Source organism: Apium graveolens, chromosome 8 (assembly GCF_009905375.1).
Source record: "Apium graveolens cultivar Ventura chromosome 8, ASM990537v1, whole genome shotgun sequence".
In the NCBI taxonomy this organism is placed as follows: Eukaryota; Viridiplantae; Streptophyta; class Magnoliopsida; order Apiales; family Apiaceae; genus Apium; species Apium graveolens.
In genome coordinates this window covers 100,510,187-100,537,770 of record NC_133654.1, presented here as the reverse complement: position 1 = coordinate 100,537,770, position 27,584 = coordinate 100,510,187, and the positions used below count along the sequence as shown (strand labels likewise).

General features: G+C 40.7%; 1 non-coding gene across 1 annotated transcript; it reads right to left on the bottom strand.

The window, feature by feature from the left end:
- Window positions 1–20,929: 20,929 nt before the first annotated feature.
- LOC141681268 (small nucleolar RNA R71) lies at window positions 20,930–21,036 on the bottom strand. Its single transcript, XR_012558708.1, has one exon. It is a non-coding gene; the product is annotated as a small nucleolar RNA R71 (small nucleolar RNA).
- Window positions 21,037–27,584: the final 6,548 nt, after the last annotated feature.

Here is a 27,584-nt window from a genome sequence, read left to right as displayed (position 1 = left end):
AATAGTTACATCCTTTTGGGAGGATGCAACTAGGGATGTGCTGGACTCCGTTTAAACCACCACAGTCTTTTGAGAGACTGTGGCTTGGCTGGTTTTTGTACCACTCACCTCTCCCACCTTATCCTGGGGGGCTTTTTGATGTTCACCCCTCCCCTCACCACTCACACCCTGTTCACTCCCTTCAGGGTTTATGGTAGTTGTTACAACTGTTGTCTTTTGAGAAACAACAGAGGTAGGTTTCTTTGACTTGACTCTGGAAACTTTAGATTTGGTGGCTGTTATGGATTAAAACTACTATATATAATTGCTGTATTTAATACTAAGGAACGTGAGCTCCAAGGCTCGATTTGACTGCTCTTGTGTTTCGTGACTCAATCTGCCTTAACAAGATGCCTACGTACCTTGCTGATTGCCAAGGATCAAGTCAAAAAACGTAGTTCTGATTGGTGGGGGTGAGACCCCTTATATAGATGTTGGTGGTCCTTGAATTGGACTTGGTATAGGAGACTTGGTGGACAAGCCTCTGAATTAGGATAGACTTAGGAGTCCTAGGAAGTAGGAAGCTGATTCCTTATCCTTTTAGGTCCCCTTGAGGCTAATCTCTAAGGATTTATATCCTTATCGGGACTCTTTTCAACATCTGATTTCTCCCTTATTAATTAATTACGAAATTAATTAATAATCAGGGCTTTTGGGCCTTTTTTATTCCACCAGGCCTGATCTGGTCCATCAGGCTTAACCTTTCTGGTCTGAATATCATATATCTTTTTATTGGGCCTAGCAGCCCACAGTTTGTACAATTAATGCAGTATTTAATTATACAATCATAATTTATTTATCCCTATCATTTGCCCCCCAACTTTTGGGAAACATTGATTAGGTTTCGCAGAAGTTAAGTCTATTCGTTCCCTTACAGGGTTTCGTTTTTGCGTAAAGTGTGGAGCGACCTACACATTCACAATGAATCTTCCTTTTATTCAGAAATTATCTTAATTTCCAGGAATTTTTCCCTAATTTTCTGGGATTTATCCTTAATTTCTGGATTTTTTCCCTAATTTTCCGGGATTTATCCTTAATTTCTGGATTTTTCCCTAATTTTCTGGGATTTATCCTTAATTTCTGGATTTTTTCCTTAATTTTCCGGGATTTATCCTTAATTTCTGGATTTTTCCCTAATTTTCTGGGATTTATCCTTAATTTCTGGATTTTTCCCTAATTTCTGGATTTTTCCCTTAATTTCTGGGATTTATCCTAATTTTCTGGATTCATTCCTTATTTCTGAAAATATTAATATTTTTCAGAAATTATTTAAGGAATTTCCTTATTTTTTTGTGATTTTCCAGGATTTTTCTTCCTTTTCTTTTTCTTCCTTTTTTCTCTCTCTTCTCTTTTTTTTTTTTTTTTATACAATTTTCGACCAGGAATCCATTCGACCAGGATCCTGGTCGAATTAGCCTTTGTCGTGCCTTGGTCGAAGGGAATTCGAGGAGGGTACATTCGACCTCACTTCCTGGTCGAATTTCGACCAGGATTTTTGCTTTGTATTTTATATTTTTTTTTTTTTTTTTTTTGAGCAGAAATCTTCGACTAGGAATTTTTGTCCCTTTCGGTCAGGATTCCTGTGTTTCTGACCGAATTAACCACCTTTCTTTGCCTTGGTCGAAGCTATTTCGGGCAGGAGTGTTTCGAGCAGAAGTCCTGGTCGAATTTCGGCCAGGATTTTTCCTACCCCCTTGTTCTTTTTTCGAGCAGGAAAGTTTCGGTCAGGATGTTGGGTCAGAATTCTATATTTTGACCGAATTAGCCATCATTTGATGCCTTGGTCGAAGGATTTTCGGGCAGGATCCATTCGACCAGGATCTTGCCTTGCTTTCTGGTCGAAAGTTCTTCTGTTTTATTCATTCTCGATCAGAATTCTGACCATTTCGGTCAGGAACTAATATTTTGACCGATTTAAGTACCATTTCGTGCCTTGATCGAAGCAATTTCGACCTCCTGTATTTCGACCAGGATTTCCCCATGATTCCTGGTCGAATTGGGTCATATTCCTGATCTTTTTATCCATTTCTCCCTGGACTTTATTTTTGGGCCACCTTCACTTAGCTGGGCCTTCATTCTTTAGGCCCATTATGACTGGATTTTGGGTTATGGGCTGTTAACCTTAAATATCTGGGCCCTTTTCTGGGCTTTTTAAACACTTGGGCCCTTAGCTGGGCTTTATTTTTTCAAGGTTTTTTTTTTTTTTTTTTTTTTTTTTAGAATTGGGCCTCATTTCTAAGCCCTAATTCCAAACTCTTCTAATATCTTTCTGGATTCTTCCAAAATCTTGAAAAAACTCAAGTTTTTCTTTTGATTTTTTACTAGAATTCTCTTGAATTTTCCAGGAACTTCCAGAACCTTCCAACTTTTGGGCCCAAATGGGCTTTTTAAGGCCCATTATCCATTTATTTCTCCTATATATAGGTGGGATGAGAGTGTGATTCTTCACACCTCTCATTTCATTTCTCTTCATCTGAAACTTTCTAATCTTCTCCTCTCTCAAATCCACTCCTTCTTCCTCCCAAGTCTTTTCCAGTCTTTACTAGATGGCTGACAAGAGTTCCGAGAGGGCGGCCAAGATAGCCTCGGCTTCAAAACGAGGTAAGGATATCGAGATCCGCTGTTCATATATGTCTTTAATTGATATGATTAATACTAGGGGGGATGAATATCCTTCCACTGCACATCTCGACTCCTTTAATCACTGTAATACTTGGCATAACATAGATTTCAATAAACTAAATGCTCGTTATAACGTCCCTCCCCCCTTTAGACTAGTTCCAGTCTCTGGTGGTGACCGTACTTGCCACTGGAGGCCCGATACTCTCTTCATCTACACCGACGCCCTTAATGCTGGGCTTAGGTTCCCTTTCCATCCTTTTATCCCTCATCTTTTGGCTGACTTACAAATCAACCCGTGTCAGCTTCCTCCAAACGCCTGGAGGAATATTCTATGTTTTATGGTTTGTTGTCTTAGGGAGGGCTTTCCTCTTTCTGTAGCCGTTTTTAGGAAAGTCTTTCAATGTTACAATAGTTCTTCCAATATTTGTGGCTGGGTTTATGTCAAACAAAGGCCCAAAAGCAAACATATCTTTAATAGCGCCTCTATTCCTGATAATAATCCAAATTGGAGGAATAGTTTCGTTGGGTTACGTTGGGAGAATGGCGACTGGGGCACGCTCTTTCGATCTTCCTTCGGGAAGGTCAGTGATGGTAGCCTCAAATCCATTCACTTAACTCCTGAAGAAACTATCATTTACAATGGGCTCACTCAGGATGATGGCACCACCACCAGCTGGACTCTTTTAGAAGAGTTTTCCCTGATTCATGTGGGACTATCCTCTGTTTCTCAACAGGGTATTTCTCTTCCCTTCTCAATTTTTCTTTATTTCACGCATTATTAACATCACTTATTTTGTCTTTTGCTTTGTTTCAGCTGCTAAGGAGATTAACGAGGACAATGTCCCCTTGGTCGAGGAAACAGCTAGGATGAAGAAAGCTCGGTTAGCAGGCCTAGACACCCGAGGAAAGGTGACAGAGCCTATCTTCTTGAGAAAGCACAAGGAGCCTATGGGGGAGGCTTCAACTGAAGGAGCTGAGGGCCATAATGCTCCTATCACTGCTGCTGCCCCTGCTGCTGCTGCTACAGGCGCCTTTCAGCCTCTCTGGGGATTCCGCCGAGGGGATACCGTGGTTGGTTCCACGAAGCATGCTTGGGATTGGTCCTACCATAGCGTGACTCCAAAGGACTTTACTGATGTGGTGGCCACCCCTGACCTTGAGAGGATTAAGCTCATGGGAGCCCAATCTCTGGCTTCGGTATGCCTTCTCTTTTTCAAACTTATTTCTCGTTCTTGTAGCACTTTCTTGCCTTATACTTTGTTAATTGTTTTGTTTCAGTCTAACGCCTACTTTCAAGGCGCTGTGAGGCAAGCCGAATCATGGAAGCGGGCTTCTGATAAGGCCGATAATGCCCTCAGGAGGCAGCAGAAGAAGTATGCTACCCTGGAGAAGAAGCTCAAGCGCAAGGAGGAAGAACTCGGAGAGTCTAACGCCGAGCTGGTGGTACTTCGGGCGGATAAGGATAAGGCTATAGACAACTATCTGGACTCGGAGGAGTTTGCCCAATCTATGAGGATTAGGGATGATTCAGTCTTCCCCGAGTTTTTTAGGACTGGTTGGGACACGGCCCTTGGGACCGTGAACGAGGCTTGTCCTGATATTAACCCGGCGGACTACATCTGCCCTGATGACGAGGCTTTGCTACAGAGGTTTCGTACCCGAGTAGTTGTCTCGGACCATGTTCCTCAGGATCCACTTCTTCCTCCTCCCGAGTCTTCTTCCAGACCTGTTGAGGATGACAGCTCTTCCTCCTCCGAGACGACGGAGACATCTAGCGAGAGCGGAGAAGACGATGATATGGACGCCGAGGGCACCTCAGCTCCTTAGAGCTTTTTCAGCCTTGCATGGCTTGTCTTATTGTATTGACTTAATTGTATTCAAAACTTATTACCCTTCGGGGCTTATATTTTATATGTTGCTTTTCTTGCCTCTTTCTGTTTAATATGCATTTGAGCCTTAAACATCCTTGGATTGAAGTAATTTCAAACTCTTTAATATGAAGTCTGGTTTTTCAAAACCTTACATAGCATGGGTTCGACCCTAATCAATAATAACTAGACAATGTAAATTCTACTGGAATATAAAATCCTACGCAAGCAAAGCTTCCAGGTGCTTTTAAACCTACTTGTCATAATGACAAGTGAGAATCGTACTTCGCCTATCTTACACGTAGTAAACCTTCAGGTTTTGTGCGTGCCAGGTCCTCGGGACTTCAAAACCATCCATAGTCTCGAGCTTGTAGGTTCCTCTACCTTGAACGCTCTTGACTCTGTACGGCCCTTCCCAATTTGGGGCAAGCTTCCCTTTTTGTCCAACACCAGATGCTTCTATCTTCCTCAAGACTAGATCGCCTTGTTTAAAAAACCTTTCTTTAACCCTTAGGTTGTAGTAGAATGAAGCTTTTTTCTGATATTCTACTATCTTTGCATGTGCCTTATCTCGCACTTCATCGATCAAATCCAGGGCTAACCTCTGACCTTCCCCATTTTCCTCTGCGTTGAAAGCCTGAATCCTTGGAGAGGAATGTGATATCTCCACGGGAACTACTGCTTCTGCCCCATATGCCAACAAGAAGGGAGTTGCTCCCGTCGTGACTCTACAGGTAGTCCTATAGGCCCATAATATGGGAAGTATCTAGTCCACCCAATTATTTCTTGACTTCTCGATCCTCTTCTTTAATCCATCCAGGATTATCCGATTTGCTACCTCCGCTTGCCCATTGGCTTGCGGGTGAGCCACAGAGGTGAATCGTAACTCAATTTCATTTTCTTCACAATACTTCTTGAATTCCTCATTGTTGAATTGCATTCCATTGTCAGTGACGAGGATACGGGGAATTCCATATCGGCACATAATGTTTTCCCACAGGAATTGTGCAACCTGCTTAGTTGTGATTTTGGCCAAAGGTTTGGCTTCGATCCACTTGGTGAAATAATCAATGGCTACAATCAGAAATTTCCTTTGTGCCGTGGCCATAGGAAAAGGCCCTAGAATATCCATCCCCCACATGGAAAAGGGAATAGGTGAGTTGATAGAGGTCAGCATCTCGGGGGGTTGTCTGGCGACTGGTGCATGCTTCTGACAACGATCACACTTCTTTACATATTCTTTGGCATCAGCCATCATTTCTGGCCAATAGAAGCCTAAACGAGTTATCTTATGAGCCAAGGCCCTGCCCCCCAAGTGTTGCCCACAAATACCTCCATGCACTTCCTCAAGAGCTAAGCGTGCCTCATCGGGCCTGAGACACCTCAAGTAAGGAACCACGAAAGATCTTTTATATAGAATCCCATCTATCAAAGAGTACCTTAGTGCTCGAACAGTTAACTTCCGTGCCTCAATTGTATCACTTGGCAACCAACCGGTCTGAATGTGAGCCTTGATGGGATCAATCCATGACGTCCCCAAGCCTGCGGGAGCCACAAGCTTAACATCTATGCTTCGTGTCTTCAAAACACGGAAGTACACACTTCCTGAACTTTCTTCAATCTCGGATGAAGCAAACTTTGATAGCGCATCTGCTTTAGCATTTTCTTCCCTTGGAATGTGTTCAACATGGCATTCATTAAATTGGGTCATCACAGCCCTTACTAGGCGAACATACTTTGCCATCGTATCATCCCTTGCTTCAAATTCTCCCTTTACCTGGGATATGATCAACTTCGAGTCTCCACGGACCTTTAAGTTTTTGACTCTAAGTGTCCCAGCTAGACCAAGGCCAGCAATCAGGGCTTCATACTCTGCCTCATTGTTTGTGGTTGGGAAGTCTAGCTTCATGGCATACTCAATTAAGAATCCATCAGGGCTTTGCAAAACCAACCCTGCTCCACTGGAATTTGTTTTTGATGCTCCATCAAAATAGAGAACCCAATATTCTTTCTCCTTGTCCCCATTGTCGACTCCCTTGTCTTGAGGTGTGGTATCTTCCTGCCCCCCGACTTCTTGGTTGGGTATGGTACATTCCACCACGAAGTCAGCTAGTGCCTGGGCTTTTATGGCCATACGTGGCTTATACTTGAGATCGAACTCTCCCAATTCTATTGCCCACTTAATCAGTCTCCCACTTGCCTTGGGACTGTGAATGATATTTCTCAGTGGCTGATTTGTTAGCACTTCAATTTGGTGAGCTTGAAAATAAGGACGCAGCTTTCTTGAAGCCATTATCAAGGCTAAAGCGAATTTCTCAATGGCTGAATAATTCAACTCAGCACCATGCAAAATTTTGCTGACATAGTATACGGGTTTCTGGACTTTTAGTTCCTCCTTAACCAACACCGCGCTCAAGGCGCTTTCTGAAACAGCCAAGTACAAGAATAAAACTTCACCCAGAACTGGCTTGGCCAACAACGGGGCCTGGCCCATATACTTCTTTAACTCTTCAAATGCCTTCTGATTTTCCTCACTCCATACAAAGTCTTTAATGTTCTTTAATGACTTGAAGAATGACAAGCACTTGTCTCCTGACTTGGAGATGAATCGTCCTAGCGCAGCAACCCTTCCTGTGAGTTTCTGAACATCCTTGACAGTTTTTGGGGGTTCCATGTCCAGGATTGCCTTTATTTTATCGGGGTTAGCCTCAATTCCCCTCTTTGAGACCATCAATCCCAAGAATTTTCCAGATCCTACTCCGAAAGCACACTTCGTGGGATTCAACATCATCTTGTGGTACCTCAGGACCTCAAAAGCTTCCCTCAAATGGGTTATATGATCAGTCTTTACTAGACTCTTGACTAGCATGTCATCAACATAGACTTCCATAGTCTTCCCAATAAGATCCTTAAAAATTTTATTCACTAACCTTTGATAGGTGGCTCCTGCATTCTTGAGACCAAACGCCATAACAAGATAACAATAAACGCCAAAGTCAGTGATAAATGATACCTTTGGAACGTCATCCTTATGCATTTTGATCTGGTTGTATCCGCTAAACCCATCCATGAAACTCAGCATCTCATGTCCAGCGGTGGCATCAATCAAAGTATCAATTCTAGGCAGCGGAAAACAGTCTTTGGGGCATGCATCATTCAGATCGGTGAAGTCTATACACATCCTCCACTTTCCATTAGCCTTCTTCACCATTACAGGGTTTGCTAACCACTCCGGAAATTAAATCTCCTCAATGAAACCAGCCTCTAAGAGCTTTTCCACTTCCTGCTTTATAGCCTCTTGTCTTTCCGGGGCAAAATTTCTTTTCTTTTGTTTCACTGTCTTCCGGCTTGGATCCACGTTTAACTTGTGGGTAATTAACTCCGGGTCTATGCCTGGCATATCAGCTGCTGACCATGCAAACACATCACTATTTTCTTGCAAAAATTTCACTAACTTCCCTCTAAGGGGCTCCTCTAATGTAGCTCCAATGAAAGTCATCCTCTCAGGATTCTTGGGATCTAAAGGAACTGAAACCAATTCTTCTGCTGGCCTTCCTCTATTCTCATCATTTTCTCGAACATCCATATCTTCAATAGGAAGAACCTGCCCCCCGACTCCATCTGCCCTCAAAGAGGCCACATAACAGCTTCTAGCCATTTTTTGATCTCCTCTCTCTTCTCCAATCCCGTTTCGGGTGGGAAACTTCATGACTGAATGGTAGGAAGAGGGGACTGCCTTGAAGGCATGTATCCCTGTTCTCCCCATGATAGCATTATAAGTTGAACTAGCCTTTACCACCACGAAATCCAGCATCTGAGTCGCTTGCCTTGGCTCCGTACCTATGGTGGTTGGCAATTTAATTATCCCTTCCACAGGACATTCTACTCCAGCAAATCCATATATCGGCATGTCGGTTGGTGTCAACTGGGAGTCGTTATACCCCATCCTTAGAAAGGTGTCGTGGAGTAAGATATCCACAGAAGCACCATTATCCACAAGGACCCTCTTAACCGGGCTATTTCCTATTATCGGCGTTATGACCAGCGGGTCGTCATGGGGAAACTTCACACCCTCTAGGTCGGAATCATCAAAAGCCAATGTTACTTCTGTCCTGGCCCTCTTCGGGGCTTCTCCAACAATATGCATAACCTCTCTAGTATATGCCTTTCTGGAATTTTTGGACAATCCCGCAGCAGTTGGACCTCCAAAGATCGTGTTTATCACAGGCCCTCGAGGTCTCGGCCCTCCATAAATGGTGTTTATAACTGGTCCTCTAGGTTGGGGATTCCGCCCCTGATCATCTTGGTCCCTCCTACGATCTTCAAAGTTCTTCCTTCCATTATTATTTCTGTCTCCTCCATCTCCAGTATACTTGTTCAATCTTCCTTTTCGAATCAAAAACTCAATTTCATCTTTCAACTGCCTACACTCATCGGTGTCATGGCCAACATCTTTGTGAAACCTGCAATACTTGCCCTTATCTAGCTTGGCGGGATCAGCCTTCAAGGGCTTAGGCCAGCGAATATCTCTATCTTTCTCAATCTCCATCAAAATCTGACTTCTGGGAGCATTTAGCTTAGCGTATTCAGTGAACTTTTGCCCAGGTCCTCCCTTCTTGGGGGTTGAATCAGGGTTTTGTTCGGTTCTAGGATATTTGTCCTTAGCGATATACTCCAAATCAGTTTTTCGTTTCTTGCCTCCAGTGGGCTCATTACTTACTACGGTCTTCCTCATGCTTTCTTCAACCTTGATATACTTCTCTGCCCTCTCTTGGAGCTGCAACATGCTCTCAGGGGGTCGTTTGGCCAAAGACATCTTAAAAAACTCATCCCTAGTTCCTTGTTGCAGTGCTATCATGGCTACCTTATCATCAAGGTCTGGGACTTTTAAAGCCTCCTTTGTAAAACGATTCAGGTAATCTCTTAAGGATTCCTTAGCTCCCTGCACAAGACTCATAAGAGATGCTGAACTTTTCTCATGGACTCTTCCACTGATGAATTGCTTAATAAAAGCCTGACTTAATTCTCTGAATGATCCAATAGAATTTGGGGGTAGGCGACTGTACCATCTTTGAGCCATACCCGACAGGGTTTGAGGAAAGGCCCGACATTTTATAGCATCATTCACGGGTTGCAGCAGCAGTGCATTAGAGAATGTCCTAACATGATTAGCGGGGTCTCCCGTGCCATCATAGGCTTTGATAGTGGGCATCTTGAATTTCCTTGAGATATGGGCATTCATTATCTCTTCTGTGAAGGGTGGAGTTGGATCATCAGGATCTCCAAGGGGAAGGAGATTGCTTGGATCAGTTCTTGGGACAGCAGCCCTTCTTCTTACCGGACCATCCAGGTCTATGATAGGAGGAGGATTTCTCCCCCTAGGTGGTATGTGGGTTCTGGTGGCTTGGTGAGCCTCCAAGTCACGCCTCAGCCTTTGGATTTCAGCCTCATGAGCCCTGATCTTTTCCTGCACTTCTTGGGGATTCACCCCTGGGGTGCTTTGGGGGCGTTGCCTTCCATCGGCCATTGGCTCTTTTCCAGGACGCCTCCTTCTCGGGGCCACTTCATCATCCGAAGATTCGGAGTCTCTCTCAGTGTATGGACCAGAAAATTCCCGATCCTCAGGGATAGGATCCAAACCTCGTATATAGGGGGGCGACCGCCCTCGTGCTTCACTTCGCCCAGCATATCCGCTTCCTCCAACCTCAGGGTGAAGGGGCATCCCATAAGGGGGGTTAGTAGTAACAACAGTTGAATATTCATACCCGACGGGTCGAGAATTCACAGGTATATGTACTTGTTGAACTTGAGGATTCGTACCTTGAATAGTCGGGGGAGTTGTCCCTTGTGGCTGAGGTTGAGTTGCCCCTGTCTGGGCTTCCCCCTGAGTAGATGCATAAGTTGAATGGGGAGGAACCTCCACGGTTGATGAAATCACCTGGGTTGTCCCTGATGGTGTTCCCTCCTCCAGAGTGCTGGTTGTTCTCCGTGTTCTCGCCATGGTTGTTGTTCCGTTTTTCCCACAGACGGCGCCAAATGTTATGGATTAAAACTACTATATATAATTGCTGTATTTAATACTAAGGAACGTGAGCTCCAAGGCTCGATTTGACTGCTCTTGTGTTTCGTGACTCAATCTGCCTTAACAAGATGCCTACGTACCTTGCTGATTGCCAAGGATCAAGTCAAAAAACGTAGTTCTGATTGGTGGGGGTGAGACCCCTTATATAGATGTTGGTGGTCCTTGAATTGGACTTGGTATAGGAGACTTGGTGGACAAGCCTCTGAATTAGGATAGACTTAGGAGTCCTAGGAAGTAGGAAGCTGATTCCTTATCCTTTTAGGTCCCCTTGAGGCTAATCTCTAAGGATTTATATCCTTATCGGGACTCTTTTCAACATCTGATTTCTCCCTTATTAATTAATTACGAAATTAATTAATAATCAGGGCTTTTGGGCCTTTTTTATTCCACCAGGCCTGATCTGGTCCATCAGGCTTAACCTTTCTGGTCTGAATATCATATATCTTTTTATTGGGCCTAGCAGCCCACAGTTTGTACAATTAATGCAGTATTTAATTATACAATCATAATTTATTTATCCCTATCAGTGGCTTTGGTAGGAGCCTGTTTGGACAAAGACACAGGTTCCATAGCCACACTAGAAGGCAAAGAAACATTGGGGTTGGAAATAGTAGGAGTTATAGAAATATTTACCTCACTTACCTGTGGTGCATTCATGATTGGCAAGTATACCAATGGCACCTGGCTGTTGAGGTTCATTCTCAAAAGGTCTGCAAGTACCCTTTTCTCTTGTGCCCAACATTTGAGTTTATTATTCTCATTGGATATAACCAAACCTTCAGCAACATGGTTAGCCAATAACATAAAGAATCTAGCATAGTAGATGTTATGTGGTCTATTAGCTTTGTTACCTAATCTGGAACCTAATTCTAGCATAACACAGTTGCTAAAATTAAAGTACCTATCAGAAACTAGCATATAGAGCATATTAACAAGAGATGAAGTGATAGCATCAAAATTGCTAATCTTCCCAGAGAAAACCTTAATAAAGGCATCTCCAAGAAAACTCCATTCTTTCCTAAGGCCTTTCCTTCTAATACTACCTAAACTAGCAGAATCAAAAGCATAGCCTATAGAATCTAGCATAGCAGAGACATCTTTATCAGTGTGTGGTGTCATGGCATTATTCTCAGGCAACTTAAAGCAAGATTTTATATCATCACAATTAATGCAATAGTCCTTACCTTTGAGAGAGAAGGCAATAGTCATATATGTGGAGTTGAACTCTGCAGTTGTCCAAATCTCCTCAATCACCTCACAGTAGATGGTTGGGGCTTCCAGCATTGCATAGCTTAGTTTGCAGTTTTTGATGAAGTCCATCATCTTGTGATAATCAGAATGGGCTTCATTCTTTTCAACCAAGGCTATGAAATTATTCTTTTCATAAACAAATCCTGTTTGAGACATAATTTTGACTACTGGTGCCATTGTTGTGAGTAGAGGTTGCAGAGAAAAACTTGAGAATTTAAAGAGAAAGAGAAAGAGAATAAGGATTGCAAGAAAGCGTAAAGTGAGAATAAGAGTTCAATTGGGATTTTATACTTTCTTGAATTAAAACGTAAATAAAATGATTGAATGATAATTTTAAGTAAGTCACAGCCGTTCAAGAATAATAAAACTATAGAAATTCTGAAAACTACCTTAAATACAATTACATACAACACTGTATATCTGTATCAACGGTTGAGTAAAAGAATCAACGGCTGAGACTCATTTATAGTAACTGACGTGACACTTCAACGGATAAGGGAAATAGTTATCCGTTGATGAACAACACCATTTTATCCGTTGAAGGATAAAATTACCAGAAATGTATTTGTCTTTCAACGGATAATGAACATCCGTTGATAGAACAATTTTGGCTTTCAACGGATAGAGAATATCCGTTGATAGGATAAGTCTTAATTAAAGCCAACTTTGTTCTTGCAGCAAATTTCATTTCAGGCTTCAAGACAGATTATATAGATGACATAGATTATGAATAATTAAGCATACCTAACTCACTTACTAATCTTGTGAATGTTGATTCATCAAGTGGCTTGGTAAATATGTCTGCAATCTGCTTTTCACTTGGAACAAAATGAAGTTCCACTGTACCTTTCATCACATGTTCCCTAATGAAGTGGTACTTGATATCAATGTGCTTGGTTCTTGAGTGCTGCACTGGATTTTCAGTAATGGCAATGGCACTTGTGTTGTCACAGAATATTGGAATTTTGTCAACAGTCAGACCATAGTCAAATAGTTGATTCCTCATCCATAGTATATGTGCACAACAACTACCAGCAGCAATGTACTCAGCTTCAGCTGTTGATGTGGAAACAGAATTCTGCTTCTTGCTGAACCATGATACAAGCTTGTTCCCTAGAAATTGACAGGTGCCTGTTGTGCTTTTCCTGTCTATTTTGCAACCTGCATAATTTGCATCTGAGTAGCCAATTAGATCAAAACCAGACTCTCTAGGGTACCAAATTCCTAGATTTGGAGTCCCCTTGAGATATCTGAAAATTCTTTTAATAGCCACTAAGTGAGATTCTTTAGGGTCAGCTTGAAATCTAGCACAGAGACATGTAGAGAACATTATATCAGGTCTACTAGCAGTTAAATATAAAAGTGAGCCAACCATGCCTCTATAACTTGTAATATCCACAGATTTTTTAGCCTTGTTTAATTCAAGCTTAGTGGCAGTGGCCATGGGAGTTCTTGCAGGTGAACAATCCATTAAGTCAAACTTCTTTAAAAGATCATAAATATATTTAGTTTGACTAATGAAAATTCCACCACTAACTTGTTTAACTTGTAAACCAAGAAAGTAAGTTAGCTCTCCCATCATGCTCATTTCATATTTACTTTGCATTAATTTAGCAAACTTTTTACAAAGCTTATCATCTGTAGATCCAAATATAATATCATCTACATAAATTTGTACAAGTATCTTAGAGCCATTAACATTTCTAAAGAAGAGAGTTTTGTCAACAGTACCTCTTGTGAAGTGATTATCTAGAAGTAACTTTGACAAAGTCTCATACCAGGCTCTAGGTGCTTCCTTTAGTCCATAGAGTGCTTTCAACAGATAATACACATGGTCTGGAAAATTTGGATCTTCAAAACCTGGAGGTTGGCTTACATAAACTTCTTCCTCCAATTCCCCATTTAGAAATGCACTCTTGACATCCATTTGATAGACTTTGAAATTGGCATTAGCTGCATAGGCTAGAAAGATTCTGATGGCTTCAAGTCTGGCAACTGGAGCAAATGTTTCATCAAAATATATTCCCTCTTGTTGAGAATAGCCTTTAGCAACCAATCTGGCTTTATTCCTTATGACAATGCCATTTTCATCCATCTTGTTTCTGAATACCCATTTTGTGTCAATAGAACTCTTGTTCTTTGGCTTGGGTACCAGCTTCCATACTTTGTTCCTCTCAAATTGGTTTAGCTCCTCTTGCATTGCTAAAATCCAATCCGGATCCAATAGAGCTTCTTCCACTCGCTTAGGTTCCTCCTGTGATTGAAAGCTACTATACAGACATTCATCTTGAGTAGCCCTTCTAGTTTGCACTTTTGATGTAGCATCACCAATGATCAGTTCAAAAGGGTGATTCTTGGTCCATTTCCTTTGAGGTGGTAGATTAGCCCTAGATGAGGTTGCCTCAGTATTGTCATGATGTGAGATAGAATGTTGATTTGTTGAAACTCCCCCTGAGTTGCTGATCCTTTGAAAGGAATTGGGAGCTCTATCAACTGATGAAGTGAATTGATTATCCGTTGACAGATTGTGATCAACGGATGCTTCATTATGAACTTCAATGGATGATGCACTTTGTCTTTCGACGGATGCTGCATTGCTTCTTTCAACGGAAGCTGAATTATGACTTTCAACGGATGCAAGCATTCTGTGCATTATCCAAAGGCAGATTCTGAATTCTTCTTGAGATGCCTTCTTTATCATTCTCATCTTCACTATCATCACAGTATATCTCAATGTTGTCAAATTTGAGTCCTTCATGATGTCCCTCATCTGTTAGTCCATCAATCTTTTTATCATCAAACACAATATGTACAGATTCCATGACAATGTTGGTTCTTAGATTGTAGACCCTATATGATTTTCCAGCAGAATAACCAACAAATATTCCTTCATCAGCCTTTGCATCAAACTTCCCTTTGTGATCAGATTGATTCCTTAAGATGTAGCATTTGCAACCAAAGACATGTAGAAAGTTTAAAGTTGGTTTTCTTCTCTTGAATAATTGATAGGGAGTCATGCATTTTGCCTGATTGATTAGAGAAATATTCTGAGTATAACATGCACAGTTAACAGCCTCAGCCCAAAAATAAGTTGGGAGTTTTGACTCTTCAAGCATTGTCCTTGCAGCTTCAATTAGTGATCTAGTTCTTCCTTTCCACCACACCATTTTGTTGTGGAGTTCTTGGAGCTGAGAACTCATGCATGATCCCACTTTCTTCACAGAACAACTTCATGGTTGAATTCTTGAACTCAGTTCCATTGTCACTCCTAATATTCCTTACTTTGAAATCAGGATGATTGTTGACTTGCTTGATATGATTGATGATGATTTCACTAGCTTCATCCTTTGATCCAAGAAAATAAACCTATGAAAGCTTTGAGAAATCATCTACAATCACTAGGAAGTATCTTTTCCTTGAAATTGACAATACATTGACTGGTCCAAAAAGATCCATGTGTAGAAGTTGTAGTGGTTCATCAATTGCAGATTCAAGCTTCTTACTGAATGATACTTTCTTTTGCTTTCCTTTCTAACAAGCATCACACAGTCCATCCCTTGTGAATTCCACTAGAGGCGTTCCTCTAACTAAGTCCTTTTTGACTAGATCATTCATTGTCTTGAAATTCAAATGGGACAGCTTCTTGTGCCATAGCCAACTTTCAACTGGACTTGCTTTGCTGAGAAGACAAGTTATGGATTCTGCATCTGTAGAGTTGAAATCAGCTAAGTACACATTCCCTTTTCTAACTCCAGTTAGAACCACTTTATTGTCCTTTTTACTTGTGACAATACAGGCTTTAGAATTGAAGGAAACAGCATTCCCTCTCTCACATAGTTGACTGATGCTCAATAAAATGTGTTTGAGACCATCAACCAATGCAACTTCATCAATGATGACATTTTCTTTTGAAATCAAGCCATATCCCATAGTGAATCCTTTGCTGTCATCTCCAAAGGTTATGCTAGGGCCAGCTCTCTCCTTAAACTCTGTGAGCAGGGTGAAATCTCCTGTCATGTGTCTTGAACAACCACTGTCCAAGTACCATAGATTCCTTCTTTGTCCCTGCACACAACAAAATCAATCAAGTTGATTTTGGTACCCAAGTTTCCTTGGGTCTAGCCTTGTTAGTCTTTTTCCTAGACTTTATTCCTCCTGCATCTTTTGACTTAGGTAACTTTGGGTCAACCTTGGTCTCAGATGTGGTTGGTTGAAGTGTAGGGTTAGTCACAGAATCATTTAACACATTTGATTGAATTTGATAAGGCATAGGTTGTGCAAACATGTTATTCCACATAGGCATATTGTATGGCATTTGAGGCATACTAAATACAGTAAAATAAGGATTGTTAATATATGGCATGTTTGCAAAATGTGCATGGGGATTCTGGTGAGACATAACAGGCATAGCATACAGAGGTGACATAGACATGTTAGGCATGGAGGGATTTGAAGGCATGGGAGCATTTTTAACAGATTTGCAATTATCAGATAGGTGATTAACCCTTTTACAATGCACACAGCTTTTTCTAGGAGCATACCTATCAGGTGTGTAATTGTTATGTTTATTAATCCCTACCTTCCCATTTCTTTTAGATTTTCTTTTAGTTTCCTTCTTATCCTCAACCAACTTAAGCCTATCTTTTAGCTGATCTAAAGTCATGTGTCCTATATTCACCTTACTGACATCTCTGGATGTGCTAGCTCCTTCTTTGACAAAGTTCTTGAGAGTTGAATCATTCTTTTTATTGAGACTTTTATTTTTAAAAGAACTTGCCTGTTTTAATTGATGAGCCTTCAACGGATGCTCCTTTTCTTCCTTCAATGGATAACTTTCATCATCCGTTGATTCCACATCCGTTGACAATCCATCAATTAATTCTAACTCCTTTTTGTTTTTCTTCCAGACATCCTCACAGAATGATTCAATTCCCTGAACCTTTGCAATCTGAACACTAACATCCCTAGATGTTTTCCAGGCCTTGATTACCTCTTGCTCACTTTCTAACTGTGTAGAAAGAATTTCTACTTTCTTAACAGCTTCTGCTAGTTCACTCTCAACAGTCAAGCATTTAAGTTTTATCTTTTCAAGCTCAATTACCTGATCCTCTAACACAGCATTCCTATCACTTAAAAACACATTATTCTCCTTGATCCTAGTGTTTTCTTTTGCTAGTGATTTAAGGGAAACACGCAAATGATATAATTCATTGGTCATATCATTTATGGCTTCATTGCATTCATGTTTAGAAAGCTGAGAGAGATCAGTAGTAATTACCTGGTTGCTTGATGAACTAGTTTCATTTTCATCAGAATCAGCCATCAGGGCTAGATTGACATATTCCACATCATCATCTTCATTTACCCCATCTGCTGCCCAATCATCTTGAGTGAGAAAAGCTCTTTCCTTTTGTTTGAGCAAATCAAAATACTTCTTTTTGTAATCAACTTGCTCAAATTTCTTTTTCTCAGAATTTGGCTTCCTACACTCACTTGCAAAGTGTCCACTAATGCCACAGTTATAACATTTGAACTTTGATTTGTCCACCATGTTTTTGTTTCGCTTAGTGAACTTTGTGTTTTTCCTGAACTTCATTTTTGCAAACCTCCTGGACAGAAAGGCCAAATGTTCTTCAATATCATCAGATTCATCCTGACTGGAATTGTCTTCATCCTCAGCAACTTGCTCTTTACCCTTGCTTGATTATGATTTGCTTGTGCCAATTTTGAGACTTGGCATTGTCTTCTCCTCATTCATGGCTTCCATCTTCTCACTGTCAGCTACAAGAGCAACTGTTCCTCCTTTTCTCTTTCCCTTTTCCAACAGCTCATCCTGCTCCATTTCAAGTTCATAAGTCTTCAGAATTCCATATAGTCTTTCAAGTGTGAAGTTCTTATAATCTTGAGAATTTCTCAAAGAGACAGTCATGGGGTTCCATTCCTTTGGCAGAGACCTAAGAAATTTTAAGTTGGAATCCTTGACTTGGTACACTCTACCATACAACTTCAATCCATTCAACAGTTTCTAAAACCTGTTGAAGGTATCATTTAATGATTCACCTTCTTCAAAGTGAAAATATTCATACTGTTGAATAAGAAGCTGCATCTTGTTCTCTCTGACCTGCTCAGTGCCTTCACAGATGATTTGTACAGTATCCCAAACTTCCTTTGCAGTTTGGCTATTGATGACATTGTCAAACATATCTTGATCTAAGCCATTAAACAAAATGTTCATGGCTCTCTTATCCTTGTGGATTTCTTTCATGTCTTCAATAGTCCATTCTGCTTTTGGCTTGGGAATGGACTGTCCAACAGCAACTGTTGCAGTAGCAGCTGTGGCTACTTTCTGAGGGATGTGAGGACCATTTTCAATACAGTTGATGTAGCTTTCATCTTGAGAAAGAAGATGTAAATGCATCTTCACTTTCCAGTGATGATAATTATCTTTTTCCTAGGACTGGAATCTTTACACCAATATCCTTCCTACTCATGATGTTAGCAGGAGGATTCTTCTGTGCACTCATGATGTTAGCAGAATAGATCTTTAAACTCTTTGTATGTTAAGATCTTGCTCTGATACCAATTGTTATTCCCAGTGGACTAACAATGAGATTTACAGAAGGGGGGTTGAATGTAAATCTCAAAACTTTTTCAAGTTTTGAGCAGTTTCTAAGGCTAAGTGTTTGAGTGATCAAATGTGTGTGAATTGCTTGAAGCTGATGCAGACAGATATATATTCAAACACAAATGTAATGAGCACAAAGAACTTAAAAACTTTTCTGGTGGATTTGTTGTTCCACCAGAGATGTGTTATTTCAGAAAATATGTGATTCAAAGAATTAAATCACAGCTGCTTCCTAGTATAAACTAGATGATTTTCTCTTTTGATATTTCTAAACAGCTCAAGGAAAATTCATATCTAATTACTAGCTGCTACTTGGTTTATATATCACCAAGTTTATAAGTGAAGACAAACTGTAAAAATACAATTGAAAAGATTCTTCACATATTTCTCCTTCATTTCTCTATCCAATGCAATCTAGGATAATCTGTAAATCTTTGAATACTTCCTTGTTTGCATCAGAATGGAAATGCTGCATTTTCTCGATTCCTCCTAGAGGCTTCCACATTCCAGTATGTCTCTGTCAACCCATGTGCCTCTGTCAGCTTGTGAATTGTCACTATCAACTGCTAATGAACTAAGCATCCGTTGAAGCTTTCATCCGTTGATGCCTTATCCGTTGAGGCTTTATCCGTTGAAGCTTTATCCGTTGATGCATTATCAGTTGAAGTCTTTATCCGTTGAAGCACTTATCCGTTGATGGATATTATCCGTTGAAGCATTAGTGACATCCGTTGAAGCTTTGTTTCTTATCCGTTGAAGGTCTTCAATATCCGTTGACACTTCTTCACTTATACAAAATTACAAGGCATGAAATATTTACAATTAGCCCTCCTATTTGTACAACCATTAGTAGTCAACATGACTGATTATTTCCTAACAACATCTAAGAATTATAGCTTGAAACCAGAGAGTGAAATGTGCTACAATACTAAACTTATTGCTAAGTAAAGCTACTCCTTCAACGGATAGTCAAGATGGTCTTATCCGTTGAGGCTACAAACACTAGATTTCTACTTAAGTGTTTTGCTTAACTTATCATCAAACTAATACACATATTCCTAACAGATTGTATGATAACCTAGTAGTGGTTGTGTTTATTCGTCTTATGTGCGTCGTGAACTTATAAGATAGTTTGTTAATTCTTAATGAAGCGAAAGTGAATTTAAGGGTTTAAAACTTGCCATGCTAGCATAGGTTCATGTGTTATTGTTTTGTATGATTCGTAGGTAATTTTAACCATCTTACTTGCCCTATGTAATCACGATAGATAACTTGTGCATTAAACCGTTATGTTGTCAAATTCTATAGACATATAGTGTCTTAATATAATTGGTGTCTATTCAGCTTCTATCTCTTTTGTGGATGTCTGGTAGTATGGTATTCGTGCAACAAAAGTTGGCGTTTATCAGTTTTGTGTTATCTGATTAGTGTCTTCACTATTACATGCTAAGGTTAAGAATGAAAAGGCTATTGAATGAGGTACTTAATGAAGTTAGAATCCCATGTTTGTGTCATATATTATTAAACTCTCTTTACTCACTTTCGTTAATGTTCTCTAGTATAATTCTCAATAGTTAATCGTATTATAATCAAAAACCCAATTTGTTATTCGTCTTACCATTGAATAATAGCCATATCATTGTTGCATAAGTGCATAAATAACAAGGTTAATCTAAGCATGTCCCTGTGGGACCGAACTAGAAATAATTTTATATTAATTGAAAACGCGTATACTTACATGAATTTTAGCGCATGTTTAGCGACTAACAAGTTTTTGGCGCCGCTGCCGAGGACACTGGTGTTAAATTTTAGTTTATGTGTTTGTCATCAGTGATCGTTAAAGTTCATTGACTCAGACATTGTTACTTACTTACTCTTTTACTTGTCGTGTTTCAGGTACTCTAGCGAGCGTGTATGCATATGTGTTCGTAGGCTCGTAAGAGAACTCTGGATCAAGCCGAGGAAGAAGCTATAGTGATTCGAAGGGAAGTATTTGAGGATGAAGAGAAATTAGAAGAAGAAGAGAAAATCGAGGAACCAGCTTTAGTAGTGATGGGAGATCAAGTAGGAAATCATAAGGCTTTGATGGACTATTCTCAGCCTAAGATCAATGATATTCAGTCAAGCATCATCAGACCAGCCATCTCGGCTAACACTTTTGAGATCAAGTCGAGCACGATTCAGATGATACAGAACTCAGTTCAGTTTGGGGGTTCTCCTGCAGAAGACCCTAACATGCACATCAGGGATTTCATCGAGATCTGCGACACTTTCAAGTTCAATAGGGTGACTGAAGATGCTATCAAGCTGCGACTCTTCTCATTCTCTCTGAGGGATAAAACAAAGTGCTGGTTACATTCTCTACCACCAGGGTCTATCACCAAATGAGAGGATCTTGCTCAAAAGTTTCTCACTAAATTCTTTCCTATGGCAAAGACTGCTGCAATCAGGAATGCTCTTACTCAGTTTGCACAGTAAACTGGAGAATCTCTGTGTGAGGCTTGAGATCGATATAAAGAGATGCTAAGGAAGTGCCCACACAATGGCATGCCTGATTGGATAATTATAAACTATTTCTACAATGGTTTAGACGCTCAGTTTAGACCTATGCTCGATGCAGCATCTGGTGGAGCCTTATGGGCCAAAAGCTATAATGAATCATACGAGTTGATTGAGCTCATGGCAGCTAACGAATACCGTAATCCTACGTAAAGAATGTTGCAAGGCAATGTAGCAGGAATTCTGGAAGTGGATACAGCTACTTCTATAGCTGCTCAACTTCAAGCTTTGACGATGAAAGTGGACTCTTTGGCGAATCATGGAGTTAATCAAATCACTAGTGTTTGTGAGCTTTGTGCGGGAGCACATGAAACTGAGCAGTGTGCTATTTCTAGTGAATCAGCTCAATTTGTGAGCAACTTTCAGAGATCACAACAACAAGCTCCGGCCACTTATCATCCAAATAACCGCAATCATCATAACTTCAGCTGGAGTAACAATCAGAACATGGTGCAACAATCTTATTAGCCATACACTGCAAAACAGTATAACCCTCCTGGTTTTCAGCAACCGCAATATTACCCTAGGCAACAACTTCAACTTCAGTAGTTACCGCAAGCCAAAGAAAAATATGAATTGAAGGAGTTGAGGTTCATGTACAAGAGACAAGTTGTGTCTATCAAGACCTTGGAGAATCAGATTGGGCAAATTGCTAATGCATTACTGAATTGTCACCTTGGCACACTCCCAAGCGATCTTGAAATGCCAGGCAAGAAGGAAGCTAAGGAGCATTTGAAGGCAATTACATTGAGGTCTGGGAAGGTTGCAAATCCTGAAAAAGCTAAGACTCCAGAATTTATAGTTGAGGCTGAAGAAGAAGAAGTGCAGAAGGAAGTAGAAGTGGAACTGAGGAAGACTACTGTTGAGCACACTCCTCCTGAGGGTAATACAGGGGAGAAACAAATCTATCTGCCACCATCTTTTCCTAAGAGGCTGCAGAAGAAGAAGCTAGATAAGCAGTTTGAGAAGTTTCTGGAGGTGTTCAAGAAACTTCACATCAACATACCTTTCGCTAAAGCTCTTGAACAAATGCCTAGTTATGCGAAGTTCATGAAAGGTACTCTCTCTAGGAAGGAGAAGCTTGATGACTTAAAGATCGTTGCTCTCACGGAGGAATGCAGTGCTGTGTTGCAACAGAAGTTGCCTCTGAAGCTTAAAGATCCTGAAAGCTTCACTATTCCATGCACCATTGGAAAGGTGTCATTTGACAAATGTCTATGTGACTTGGGAGCTAGCATCAATTTGATGCCCTTATCAATCTTCAAGAAGTTGAACTTGCCTGATCCAAAGCCTACTTATATGACTTTGCAGTTTGCTGATCGTTCTATCACATATCCGCGAGGTATTGTGGAGGATGTCTTGGTCAAGGTGGATAATCTCATCTTCCCTACTGATTTGGTAATTCTTGATTTCGAGGAGGATAAGAAGATTCCCATAATCTTGGGAAGACCTTTCTTGGCTACTAGCCGAACCTTGATAGATGTGCAGAAAGGTGAGCTCACCATGCGAGTGATGGATCAGTATATAACTTTTAACGTGTTCAATACCATGAAGTTCCCTACAGAAAATTAGGAGTGCTTAAAAGTGGAGTTGGTTGATTATGTGGTTACTTCAGAACTCGATCAATTGCTAAGGTTTGATGCCTTAGAGAAGGCCTTGTTGGGCAAGCCTACTGTTGAGCAACAAAGAAGGTTAAACCCTATCATGAAAGAGGTTTTGAAGAAGGAAATTCTTAAGTGACTGGATTCATGGATCATCTACCCTATTTCTAACAGTTCATGGGTGAGCCCAGTTCAGTGTGTGCCAAAGAAAGGAGGTATCACTGTGGTCGCTAATAAGAAGAATGAGCTTATTCCTACACGAACAGTCACGGGGTGGAGAGTTTGCATGGATTAAAGGAAGTTGAACAAGGCCACGAGAAAAGATCACTTCCCTCTGCCATTTATTGATCAGATGCTTGACAGATTGGCTGGGCGTGAGTACTACTGTCTTCTGGATAGTTATTCTGGTTATAATCAAATTTGCATTGCTTCAAAAGATCAGGAAAAGACTACTTTCACTTATCTATTTGGTAATTTTGCCTTTCATAGAGCACCACCCACATTTCAGAGATGCATGATGGCTATCTTCTCTAATATGATTGGTCAGAATATGGAGGTGTTCATGGATGATTTCTCTGTGTTTGGTGATTCATTTGATGAGTGCTTACAGAATCTAGGTGATGTTATCAAGAGGTGTGTTGAGACCAATTTGGTTCTCAATTGGGAAAAATGTCACTTTATGGTACGTCGGGGCATTATTCTTGGGCACAAGGTCTCCAGCAAGGCTCTTGAGGTGGACAAAGCCAAAGTGGGGGTCATCAAAAATCTTCCCCCACCAATTTCTGTTTAGGGATTTCGCAGTTTTCTAGGCCATGCGGGCTTCTACAGGCGGTTCATCAATGACTTTTCAAAAATTGCTAAACCTTTGTGCAATCTTCTGGAGAAGGATGTCCCGTTTAAGTTTGATGATGAGTGTGTGGCTGCTTTCGAGTTCTTAAAGAAGAGTTTAATCATGGCATCTATCATAACTGCACCCAGTTGGAGTGAACCTTTTGAGATGATGTGCGATGCAAGTGACTATGTAGTTGGAGCAGTTCTTGGGCAGAGAAAGAACAATATATTTCATGTAGTCTACTATGCTAGTAAGACTCTTAATGGTGCTCAACTGAATTATACTACTATGGAGAAATAACTTTTGGTTATCGTCTACGGTTTTGAAAAATTTCGATCTTATCTGCTTGGGACGAAGGTGATAGTTTTCACTGATCATGCTGCATTTCGATAGCTCTTTTCAAAGAAGGAATTGAAGCCTAGATTGATCATATGGGTTCTTTTACTCCAGGAGTTTGAATTAGAGATCAAGGACAGAAAAGGGACTGAAAATTAAGTCATTGATCATCTCTCACGTTTAGAGGATCCAATTGCTACTTCAAAAGATAAGATATTAATCAATGAGTCTTTTCCCGATGAGCAGCTGTTTGGAGTGCAAAAGGAAGAACTGTGGTTTGTAGACATTGTGAACTACCTTGTGAGTAATATCATGCCTCCCGACTTGTCATACGCTCAAAGAAAAAAGTTTCTGCATGAAGTGAAGTGGTATATGTGGGATGAGACGTTTCTTTTTCGACAAGGAGCTGACCAAATCATCAGGAGATGTATTCCTTACAGCGAAACATGGGGGATCTTGCAAGATTGTCACTCAACGGCTTATGGAGGACATTATGGTGGAGAAAAGACAACATCTCATATTCTTCAAGCAGGTTTCTTTTGGCCGACCTTGTTTAAAGAAGCTCATTAGTTCGTTTTGAAATATGATTGATATCAACATGTGGGTAATATTTCCAAGGGGGATTAGATGCCTCTTAATGTGCTTCTCGAGGTTGAAGTCTTCGATGTTTGGAGAATTGACTCCATGGGGCCATTTGTCTCATCTTGTAACAATCAGTATATCTTGTTGGCGGTTGATTATGTGTCGAAATGGGTTGAAGTTAAGGCGTTGCCAATGAACGATGCAAAAGTAGTGCTTAATTTTTTTCACAAGCAGATATTCACAAGATTTGGAACTCCAAGAGTCATAATCAGTGATGAGGGGTCGCATTTTTGCAATCGCAAGTTCACTGCTATAATGCAAAGGTATAATGTGAATCATCACATTTCTATGGCTTATCTCCTCAGACGAATGGTCAAGTTAAGGTATCTAACAGAGAGATCAAGCGCATTTTAGAGAAGGTTGTGGGTGCATCGAAAAAAATATTGGTCTTTGAAGCTTGATAAAGCTGTTTGGGCATATAGAACAGCATACAAGACTCCATTGGGAATGTCGCCATTTCAGTTGGTTTATGGTATGGGGTGTCATTTGTCGGTGGAGCTAGAGCATAAAGCGTATTGGGCTTTGAAGAAGTTGAATTTGGACTTGGATGCAGCTGGAAAGAAGAGGATGCTTCAATTGAATGAAATTGATGAGTTTCGACTTCAAGCATATGAAAACAACAAAATGTATAAGGAGAAAGTCAAGAGGTGGCACGATAGGGGTCTAGTGCTCAAATCATTTGTGCCGGGGCAACAAGTTCTTTTGTTCAACTCTCATCTCCCTCTTTTTCCTGGAAAGTTAAAGTCAAGGTGGTCAGGGCCGTTTGTTGTCAAATCTTTGTTTCCACATGGAGCGGTGGAGATTTTTTAGAATGATCCAGGCCAAGCATTCAAGGTAAATGGTCAGAGGTTGAAGCATTACTATGGTCCGCGAGGTGGTTACTACCGTTTTGTTGTCCGTTTGATCTCGAGTTTCTACTTCAAGCTAACGACATAAAGCAAGCGCTTCTTGGGAGGCAACCCAAGTTTGTTGTACATTAGTAGGTAGAGGAAGTAAGAAGAAAAGAGAAAAACACAAAAAAATAAAAAAAGTAAAAAACTTGGGGGCCAAGTACAAAAGTACGACGCGCCCGTGTTGAGGAAGCGGGGCGGCTGCGCTGAAATCCAGAGACTCGGTGCGTCCGCGCTGCCTAGCGGGGCGGCCACGCTGAAACATCAGAAACACGGCGCGCACGCTAAGGTAGCGCGCGGCCGCGCTGGTCCCCAAATTCTAAAAAAATAGCAGCTGGGAATTAAAGAGAAAATCGGGGGATTTGATTAAAAATCAATTCCTACCCGAATTTTACTCTTCCATATCCCAAATTTCCCTCTCCAAATCAAACTCATTATTCCCATAATCAATTCCCACTTCTATTCCATATCTAATTCTCTTCTCACCTTCTATATATACATACACTTATACACAAACTTCTCCACCACTTCTCAAATTCTCAAACACAATTCTTTCTGAAACAGTTATCTTTTATTCTCTCTTATTCAATCCCAATGGCACCCAAGAGACAAAGAACTCAAGTAAGCAGCAGCACCACTGATTCTTCGAGTGCAGGTGGTGTGAGGCCGAGGTTTTCGACTCCTGAAGCTAAAGCGGAGTATACGAGGCTTCTCTCGAAGTCTATAGCAAATGAGCGAGGTTTTCTGCCATCGGGTAAGGATGGTAAGTTGTTAGTGATGATCTTGGAGATGGGCTGGGTTGTTAGTGATGGACTCATTATTTGTGCTAATATCATGCCATCTTCTCATATGCATGATGTGACTGTGGAGTGTGCACGGCTGTTGTGGGGAATTCTTCAGGGTGATTATGTGGATCTTGGGATGGTGATTTACCAGGGTATTCTGAGGTTTTTGAGGGGGAGTACTATGGGGTCTATACCCTATGCGTCCATTGTGACGAAGTTGTGCATGGCAGTTGGTGTTTATTGGCCACACACGAGCAACTACAGATTCTGAGTGCTCCGATTGACAACACCACTTTAGCAATGATGCAAGAGTGGGATGGAGGCAAGCGTGATTTGAAGGGGCTTGGATATACTTTTGACCATCTATCTGGTGGGAGGCCAGCTATTGGGGCCACTCAGATGAGCACGACTACGTGGATATATCAGCTAGGTGATAAGGCTGGACCATTGCAGCAGGAGCAAGAGGAGGCAAGAGCTGATGTTAGAGCTGGTATGAGCACGACGCAGTATAGGCATCTAGCGAGGAGGATGGATGCGATGCATGACATCCATAGTCGGTTTGCATGTGATCTCACCCAGGCACTTGGGACTGCATTCAGAGCCACATTTGTTGACATCCAGTGACCAATATTTGGTGAGGACTTCGTGTATCCACCTCCAGACACGCCTGACATACCACCCGTTGGGGGTGAGGATCTTGATTCCGAGTAGGTATTCCTGATTCCTTACTATTACCTTCACTGAGGATAGTGAACATTTTAAGTTTGAGGGTAGTAGTTGAAGGAATATATTTGATGTGAGTCACATATAGTTTGCATATTTATGATAGTTTAGTACATCTAGTTGCATATTTTTCCATGTAGTTTTTTTTATTTTTGTAGTTTTTATGATAGTTTGTTCATATAGTTTCATGCATTTGTATAATAACAAGATCCCTTAGATGATTTTTCCGATTGATTTGTGATATTGATGCTAGTGTTGTAATGTCGAATTTTGTGATGTTAAGTCTTGTCGAATTAATTTGCATGCTAGAGACACTTGTATTTCACTAAGTCTTTTAGGTTGCTTGAGTGCTAGATCATGGTCATGGTTTGTTGTTTGTCGAGGTTTAATTGCTTGTTTATATTTAGAATTTAGGATATTCTCTTAATAATAAAATAACATGGTTAGTTGTTGTGGCTAGGTGTCAAATAGCTAGTAGTCGGCTCATATTTATATGAGTAGTCTAGGGTTGAATTAGATGGAGCGAAACACACTCGTTCAGAAATTTAAAAAAAAAGAAAAAAAAGAAGAGAAAAAAAGAAAATAAAATAAAAAAATAAGTGTTATGTATAATTGATCACGAGTGGGCTCTTTAGTACTCGAGTTATTAAGTTCTTAGGGGACTTTGTGCCTAGTGACCTAAGGCTTTTATAGTCTGGGATCTGCTAACCTAACGCTCGCTACATGGGT